The sequence below is a fragment of the Hoplias malabaricus genome, chromosome 6 (assembly GCF_029633855.1).
Source record: "Hoplias malabaricus isolate fHopMal1 chromosome 6, fHopMal1.hap1, whole genome shotgun sequence".
NCBI classification, from domain to species: domain Eukaryota; kingdom Metazoa; phylum Chordata; class Actinopteri; order Characiformes; family Erythrinidae; genus Hoplias; species Hoplias malabaricus.
In genome coordinates, this window is record NC_089805.1 from 2,633,500 (window position 1) to 2,642,632 (window position 9,133).

The 9,133-nt window shown below is 43.5% G+C and overlaps 1 protein-coding gene across 1 annotated transcript in view; it reads right to left on the reverse strand.

Moving 5' to 3' along the window:
• The window catches only part of cdc42ep1b (CDC42 effector protein (Rho GTPase binding) 1b), a 24,119-nt gene extending 21,549 nt beyond the window's left edge, over positions 1–2,570 (reverse strand). The window contains exon 1 of the mRNA XM_066674093.1: positions 2,455–2,570. The gene's annotated coding sequence lies outside the window, so the exon portion shown is untranslated. The remainder of the gene's footprint in view (positions 1–2,454) is intronic.
• Between the last annotated feature and the right edge of the window lie 6,563 nt (positions 2,571–9,133).

Genomic DNA, 9,133 nt, shown 5'->3' on the forward strand with positions numbered 1-9,133 from the left:
GAGAACACACCACACTCCTCACAGTCACCCAAAGGAAACCCAGGCAGACACAGAGAGAACACACCACACTCCTCAGAGACAGTCACCCGGAGGAAACCCACGCAGACACAGGGAGAACACAACACACTCCTCACAAACAGTCACCCGGAGGAAACCCACGCAGACACAGGGAGAACACACCACACTCCTCACAAACAGTCACCCGGAGGAAACCCACGCAGACACAGGGAGAACACACCACACTCCTCAGAGACAGTCACCCGGAGGAAACCCACGCAGACACAGAGAGAACACACCACACTCCTCACAGTCACCCAAAGGAAACCCAGGCAGACACAGAGAGAACACACCACACTCCTCAGAGACAGTCACCCGGAGGAAACCCACGCAGACACAGGGAGAACACAACACACTCCTCACAAACAGTCACCCGGAGGAAACCCACGCAGACACAGGGAGAACACACCACACTCCTCACAAACAGTCACCCGGAGGAAACCCACGCAGACACAGGGAGAACACACCACACTCCTCAGAGACAGTCACCCGGAGGAAACCCACGCAGACACAGAGAGAACACACCACACTCCTCACAGTCACCCAAAGGAAACCCAGGCAGACACAGAGAGAACACACCACACTCCTCAGAGACAGTCACCCGGAGGAAACCCACGCAGACACAGGGAGAACACAACACACTCCTCAGAGACAGTCACCCGGAGGAAACCCACGCAGACACAGGGAGAACACACCACACTCCTCACAGACAGTCACCCGGAGGAAACCCACGCAGACACAGAGAGAACACACCACACTCCTCACAGACAGTCACCCAGAGGAAGTGGAGCTGGAGCTGTGTGACTGCGACACTACCTGCTATGCCACCGTGCCGCCTATAATATAATATAATATAATATAATATAATATAATATAATATAATATAATATAATAATTTATAGTATACACATTGTGGCATTAACAGCTGGAATTCACGCATATCTTCATTCACTTCCTTGAGCCAGTGTCAGTGAGGAGTTTGGTTTGTTATCCCCATTGTCTGTGTGGATTCCTCCGGGTGCTCCGGTTTCCTCCCACAATCCAAAAGGAAAAACACAAGGTAGGTGGATTGGCTACTCAAAATGTGTCTGTAGGTGTGACACTGTGAGTGCCCTCTGATGGACTACTGCCCCCTTCAGGGTGTGTTTCTGCCTTGCGCCTAATTATTCTGGTTAGGCTCTGGGCCCTCCACACCTCTGGATGGGATACAGCAGCTACAGAATATATTGCCTTATTCATTCCAACTTATAGACATGCTCATATACAATGTGATTTCTTATTCCACCACTAACTGCTAATAAGAAAATAACAATAATAATAATTGTTATTTTGGAAAACCCTGTGGCACAACAGATGCTACAGTGTCTGTGCTCAACAGCTCTAGGGTCATGGGGTTGTGGGTTCAAACCCCACCTTGTGGGACAGGAATATTGTGTGTTCAATCTGTTTTCCTGGATAGGTTTCCTCCAACAATTGATTAGCTGTGTACAAATGCTCATGGGTGTGAGTATGTGAGTAACTGCGTGAATGTGTGATGTTTTATGAGGTACTGATGCCCTGTCCAGTGTGTATTCCTGCCTTGTGCCCAGTGATTCCTGGTGGGCTCCAGACCCACCATATCATTAAGTGGTAACAGGCCATGAATTTATTTATAGCAACAGCAACAATAACAATATAAATTAAATATATTATTATTATTATTAGTAGTAGTAGTAGTAATTTATATTGTTTGTTGTTGTCATTGTTATTATAAACATGAATAAATGCTATGCAAATAAACAAATTATCAGTTTCCAACCACACTTTGACTATAACAATTACATAAATATATTATTCTCAACAGTGTCCTGTGGGCAGCGTTCTGTGTCCACTAATCAAGGACTAGAGGAAGACCAACACAAACTGTGCAGCATTATATCTACAAGGTGGTCCAAAGTGACCAGTGAGGGAGCACAGTTAGTGTATAAAAACTCCAGTAGCACTGCTGTGTCTGATCTACTCTTACCAGCACAAGACACACTAACACCCCACCACGATGTCAGTGCCACTGCAGAGCTGAGAATTATCCACCTACCAAATAAAACCTGCTCTGTGTTGGCACTTTGGGTCATGATCACTTAAGAAAGTTATATATATACATATATGCAGAGCAAGACATGGACTGCAGTCTGTAAGTGCAGAATTACAATGAAAGTATGGAAAATAGAACTGACAGCATATCTCTACAATTGTGCCCAAAATAGATATAACATATGAAGAGCAGAGAGAGAGAGAGAGAGAGAGAGAGAGAGAGAGAGAGAGAGAGAAAGAGCTGGAAACTACTAAAAATTTCAGTATAATGAATAACCACAGAGTAAACAGAGTGCACTTTTTCCAGAAGTTTCTATCGTATCTTACCGGTCAGACAGAGTGCAGCGGACTCGCGGGGTGTCCAGCAGTAAATGAGGATATTATTTTTTTATAGTGGATGTTTTCTGCAGTGTGTAGTTGCTAGTCACCGCTGTAGTTTGTAGTTTGTACTTTGTGAGTGGGCTCTGAAGCAGGAGGTATCTGGAGCTGGAGCGCTGCTAAACTCTGATTGGGTAGAGAGAGATCCTGGGCGTGGCCACAGCGAGCATATCATATATTCAGAAAACACTGACCAATCATTGAAACAGCCAGAGAAAGCTGACCATTCAGCAAGCAAGAGCGAGACGTCTGACCAATCAGTGAACTTTAAAGAAAAGGGAATTATTAATCAACTAGAGAGGAAAGACTTTGTAATACAGGCTGTATCTGAGAGAAACCTTTCAGTTATTTTTCGAAAATTCAGTTATTACCGTTATTATTTATCCTGACTGGGAATGTGCATTTTAAACAGCCTTTTGACTGGACATACATACTGTTTTACCAAGCAGGCATTATTTGGGTTGTGGGACATTCTCAGCACTACTACACCGATTACTGACGTGCAGACTGACCAATAAAATGTTTACAGAGAATGTTATCGACCAATAAAGGTAGCGCTACAATCAGACCGTCCAATCAGAAGATTTTAGGCTACTTCACCACGCCCTCTTCTCACTCAAGCGAACCAATCGGAGTAGGGGAGGGCGGGACTAGTTTGTGAAGGAAACGCTTCTCGAAAATTCTATGTAAGCGCTAGAAAAACAAAATCCCCAACGTTTTTGAAATTCCACGCGGACATTTTTTTAAGTCTAAAAAAGAGGACATGTCCGGGTAAAAGAGGACGTCTGGTCATCCTAATATATACTAATTTATATAAGCTTGCCTATATCGCATTTTTGGCTTCCTTTTTATATATGGCTTGCTAAAATGAGTTGTGAACTTAAATGATCAGTTAGCAGAGTATTCAAATACTAACTGATGAAGTAATAAACGGTTTTTCATCATTTATGTAATAAAATAATAATTAATCATAAATAACCAGTTCGTTATACCACACTCTCTGGCAGTGTGTTTTAGCAAACATTAATACAAAGTGTTAACCACTATTTAACTAAAAATAATAGTGATTTCTTCTTAAAAATAACATTTTTACCAGTGGTTATTGAATGCAGACTCTAACTACAAATGGCTCATAACTTCACTTTGGCCTGGATTCATTTCAGAATAATGACTTGCTGAGAAATGATGCTTGCAAAATAGTGACCTAACCTGACCACAGTTTTTTGAGAAAAGACAGAACAGAAAAAGTACACAGAACTCTCTCTCTCTCTCTCTCCCCACATATATGTGTGTGTGTGTGTGTGAATAATAACAGGCTGCATCTTTCGCCAAAACACAGAAAGACTCCAGTAATGAATTTTCAGACTGTTGTATGGCTTGTGAGGCTTGTGATTGGGCAATCCTGGAGCTGACTGTGACCTTATCTGACTTCAGTAACCTATGAGTGACCCCAAGCCTGCGGCATGTCACATAAACCAGCCGTGTGTCTCCAGACCCTCAATGACTCTCAAACACACTGACACACACTCACACGCACACTCTTATACTCTCTCTCTCTCTCTCTCTCTCTCTCTCTCTCTCTCTCTCAGCTTGTCATTCCCACATCATACAACATTCCCGAAAATACTGCCGTTCCCAAACAGGCACACAAGCACCAAGTGCGTCTGTGACTGTCCATCTACAGGCCTAACTATAGAGCTGAAGGAGTGACTGATATTTTAGATCCAAATAAGTAACAGAAAAAGAAGAATAAAGAGAAGACTCATGGAGGGTGCAGGTTCTAAGGTTCTACAAGTTGTCCTAAGCCACTCTCTCAGACTTGTTTTGTTAGGAGATATTTTTGCACATATACAGTCATTTAAACTAAACTTATTCTTATATGGACCTGTATATTTTTCTTGCTGCCATGTGACCACGACACACACGCTGCCCTGACAACTGTAAACAAGTTTAATTTGTATGTGAAGCAATTCTGGGTAATCATCTTAGTCATTGCTGAATGCTGCCATATGAGAGTTTAGACAACAATAGCGAGTGTCCTTTCAGTGCTTGCTGAGAAACGTGACACATTGAAACCTCACAGTCCTATATCTGGACTTGGTATGATTTAGTGGGAAACACTAAAGTGAATTATATCATTTCCCAGCTCAGGCAGGAACATTATACTTTTATTGATTTATTTTTGCAAGACACCTAGAGCCATATTTGCCTACATCTGTAACCAATGCTTAATAGTAAATGTACTGGACTGGACTTTCTTTGAATCTGCCATTCTACATTAATGATACACACCACACAATCTGGCGTCTCTGTAGAATTCCATTTCTGGAAATCATAGATTATAATATACAATAGAAAAACAATGCGATTTGTTAATTCCCTTGAAGCTTTATTTAAATGTGGCGTTCACGTTTGTGTTTTTACTGCACAGCAAACTCTCCGGTGTTAAACCAACACTATTAGTTTTAACTCAACACTGAGAGTGTTAAGGGTGACACGGTGGCACAGCAGGTAGTGTCACAGTCACACAGCTCCAGGGACCTGGAGGTTGTGGGTCTGATTCCCGCTCCGGGTGACTGTTCTCCCTGTGTCAGCGTGGGTTTCCTCCGGGTGACTGTCTGTGAGGAGTGTGGTGTGTTCTCCCTGTGTCCGTGTGGGTTTCCTCCGGGTGACTGTCTGTGAGGAGTGTGGTGTGTTCTCCCTGTGTCTGCGTGGGTATCCTCCAGGTGACTGTCTGTGAGGAGTGTGGTGTGTTCTCCCTGTGTCCGCATGGGTTTCCTCCAGGTGACTGTCTGTGAGGAGTGTGGTGTGTTCTCCCTGTGTCCGCATGGGTTTCCTCCGGGTGACTGTCTGTGAGGAGTGTGGTGTGTTCTCCCTGTGTCCGCATGGGTTTCCTCCGGGTGCTCCAGTTTCCTCCCACAGTCCAAAAATATTACACTAAATTATTACACTAACAGTGTAACAGTCTCTCTAACAGTCTCTCGGATCTCGACAGAGAAACTGCATCTGAAGGTGCTCAGATGGCAAAAGGACCTCTAAATGTAAATTCTAAATTGCTCTAATCCTGCTCCATAGGTGGGTAATATTGACTATTTTTGCGCTAACTACATAAAAGTAAACACAGACAGAAAGTGCTACACTGTAAAAAGTTGTTGTAAATTTACAGGTCATTTTTATACAGTATACAAAACTAAACAACTAAATTGCAAATGTGTTTCTGTGGTAATTCAAACAGTGAATAGAAACTTACAGACAAGTTAAACTTCAGCCACTATAATATTCTTCCTCAAACATACTGTTCCACCTTAAAACACATGCCGCTTGAAAGCTTCTGAAAGTAAGCAAGCCACAGAGAACAGCAATTCCCCAGAAACGTTGTTGTTGCTTTAACTGACAAAGCTTTGTGGGACAAGGCAGGAAATAAAACTGTCATTGAACATAGATCCTTTGAATCAAGAAATGCTCTCTGGGTCTGAGTTAATATCTAATGGTCTGAATAACAGTGGAAATAAATGCTGTTGTCATTTCAGCTTGTTTTAATATTGAATTCTGTGAGCCAACAGGCCAAATTGACTGTACTGGGTGTTATCTGTAAGAGGTACAAAAACCAACTTTACTTTTAACATCTTTAATGGTATAGGGTATGTGTCAGTGCCCTGGACAGTGGGGCAAATGTGGGAATCCTGAATGCATGTTTTCAAATAATAAGAGACTGCTTCTCCCTTGCCGTATTTTTGTGGGGGCAGTGAAGCGGATTGGAATCAGAAGGTCACTGTTTCAAACCCCTACACTAACAGGAAAATTGCTGGTGGGGATGTGAAGGAACAATGCAATTTCCTTCCTTAATCCTTGCCTGAGGTGCCTTTGAGTAAGCACCTAACCCCCTGAGTGCTGAGAGTGGCTCCCTGTGTTACAGAGTTGAGGTGTATTTTGGCACTAAGAAAGTCGTATACTGACATTAGTGAGATACATTTTCCTGTGAAGTCCGTGATCATTTTAGCAAGACAATGCCTGGCCTTGTCCTGCATGCGCTAGGCGTGTGAGGCGGGATCTTTTTCCTATAGCACATCATGAATTGGAAAATCAGGCAATTGTTGAGCAGCTGAGGGTTTGTATCAAGCTAGAATGACCAAAAAATCCAAATGCATAACTCCAACACTCTGTATCCTCAGTTCCTAAATGATTAAAAACCGTATTTAAAAGAGAAGGTAAACATGTAAACATGCCCCTGTGAGTTGGAGAGACTTAGTTCTCATTAATGATGTAAATGATGAAAATTAGAAACTGCATCATAGGGATCAAGTAAAGTTACTGAGAGTATCATAGATAGTTATGAAGCATTTACTCCTCTTGTGTGATCAGAACGGTCAGTCAACGCTGATTTTGCTGAAACCTGATCTACAAACTCAGACTGGAATGGAACTCAGACCAGTGTCCACTGCAGAGCCTCAGAAATAGCCACTTTAGCTGTCAGCACTCTGGGGGCTATAGCAGAAATTTTATAAAGAAATGTCAGACAGATGAAGGCGCTTCTGTTCCCTGCCGGCATGAGGCTGCTGTGATGGAGTCAAGCGTGTCACTTAGAATAAAGCTGTTCTCACTAAATCTCTCTCTCTCTCTCTCTCTCTCTCTCTCTCTCTCTCTCTCTCTCTCTCTCTCTCTCACCATGATTTCCTCTCAGCATGGTTCTTTAATTCTTTCTTTTTTCTTTTTCATTTTGACTTTTCTCTATTCAGCTTCTTTTCCTGCGCTGTGTTTCCAAGTAAAACAGTCTTTAGCCGAACTTCTCCAAGTATTCAAACGAAGAAAACTTTTTGGACAGTGCTCAGACAGCACTGGAGGACATGCCATTGCGCCCCTTCTCTCTCTCTCTCTCTCTCTCTCTCTCTCTCTCTGTCTCAGGTCAGATACTTTCTTTTTTCACATGCCCTCATTCTCTCTTCCCATTAATCTCCTTTTCCCTTCTTTCTCTTTCTGCTTCTCTCTCTAAATCTTTTCCCCATCTTTCCTTAAAAGCTGTCCTTTTTTCTCTTTCTCTTCTTTTTCTGTCCCTTATTCTGTTTTTCTCTCCGTCTCCCTCTATACCTCTTTACACTCTCACAATCGCTCTCTTCTTTCATTTGCCTTCATCTGTACTTTAAATCCTCTCTTAATTATATAAAGTAAAACACCATGGATAAAGTGGGTTGCATGCAAATCTCATTCCAGAGCTTGGGGCCTGGCACAGCAAAACATTTTCTTCTTCTTTATGTTCTTTAAACTTTCTGTCATGCCTCTGTGCTTTACATTTTCCTCTCTCTGTCTCTCTCTGTCTGTCTCTCTCTCTCTGTCTCTCTCTCTCTCTTTCTCTCTCTCTCTCTCTCTCTCTCTCTTTCTCTCTCTCTCTCTCTCTCTCTCTCTCTCTCTCTCTCTCTCTCTCCCTGTCTCTCTCTCTCTCTCTCACTCTCTCTCACTCACTCACTCACTCACTCACTCACTCACTCTCTTTCTCTCTCTCTATCTCTCTCTCTCTCTCTCTCTCTCTCTCTCTCTCTCCCCACTTCTCTCTCCAGCTATTGTTGGATTCTCAGTGTTAGTGAGACCACAGACACACCCTGGACTCTTTTCTCATGTCCACCACTTTAAACCCAAATGTAATGCTGAGGTTGTTTTAAGTGAAATTTCAGTAAAAATGAACTATAAATGTTCAGGTGTTGATGATGAGCTTTGCACGGGATACAACTAACCTCAAATACAATAAGACTGTGTGCTTTCTGACAATCTTTGACATAGACATCTACAAAAGTGTTTTAGGAATTAGGATGGCTGTTACAGCTAGAGTCCATTTTGGCAACATTTGGGGTAAAGGTTAAATTGTCCAGATTTTAAAGACACTTTCATTACTTTTTCAAACCTGGAGTGAAATGTAATCTCAGTCCCACAGACTGAGCTACAGGATGGGCGAAGCCCCTGTTTGTGCGCAGGAAGCCTTTAAGAGTGCAGAAATAAGGGACCTACACTTGCTGTATAGACCTCAAATGCTGTCATTTTAAAATAGATTAAAGGTGGCGCAGCTCCAGGGACCTGGAGGTTGTAGGTTCGAGTCCTGCTCCGGGTGACTGTCTGTGAGGAGTGTGGTGTGTTCTCCCTGTGTCTGCGTGGGTTTCCTCCGGGTGACTGTTTGTGAGGAGTGTGGTGTGTTCTCCCTGTGTCTGCGTGGGCTTCCTCCGGGTGACTGTCTGTGAGGAGTGTGGTGTGTTCTCCCTGTGTCTGCGTGGGTTTCCTCCAGGTGACTGTCTGTGAGGAGTGTGGTGTGTTCTCCCTGTGTCTGCGTGGGCTTCCTCCGGGTGAATGTCTGTGAGGAGTGTGGTGTGTTCTCTCTGTGTCTGCGTGGGTTTCCTCCGGGTGACTGTCTGTGAGGAGTGTGGTGTGTTCTCCCTGTGTCTGCGTGGGTTTCCTCCGGGTGACTGTTTGTGAGGAGTGTGGTGTGTTCTCCCTGTGTCTGCGTGGGCTTCCTCCGGGTGACTGTCTGTGAGGAGTGTGGTGTGTTCTCCCTGTGTCTGCGTGGGTTTCCTCCAGGTGACTGTCTGTGAGGAGTGTGGTGTGTTCTCCCTGTGTCTGCGTGGGCTTCCTCCGGGTGAATGTCTGT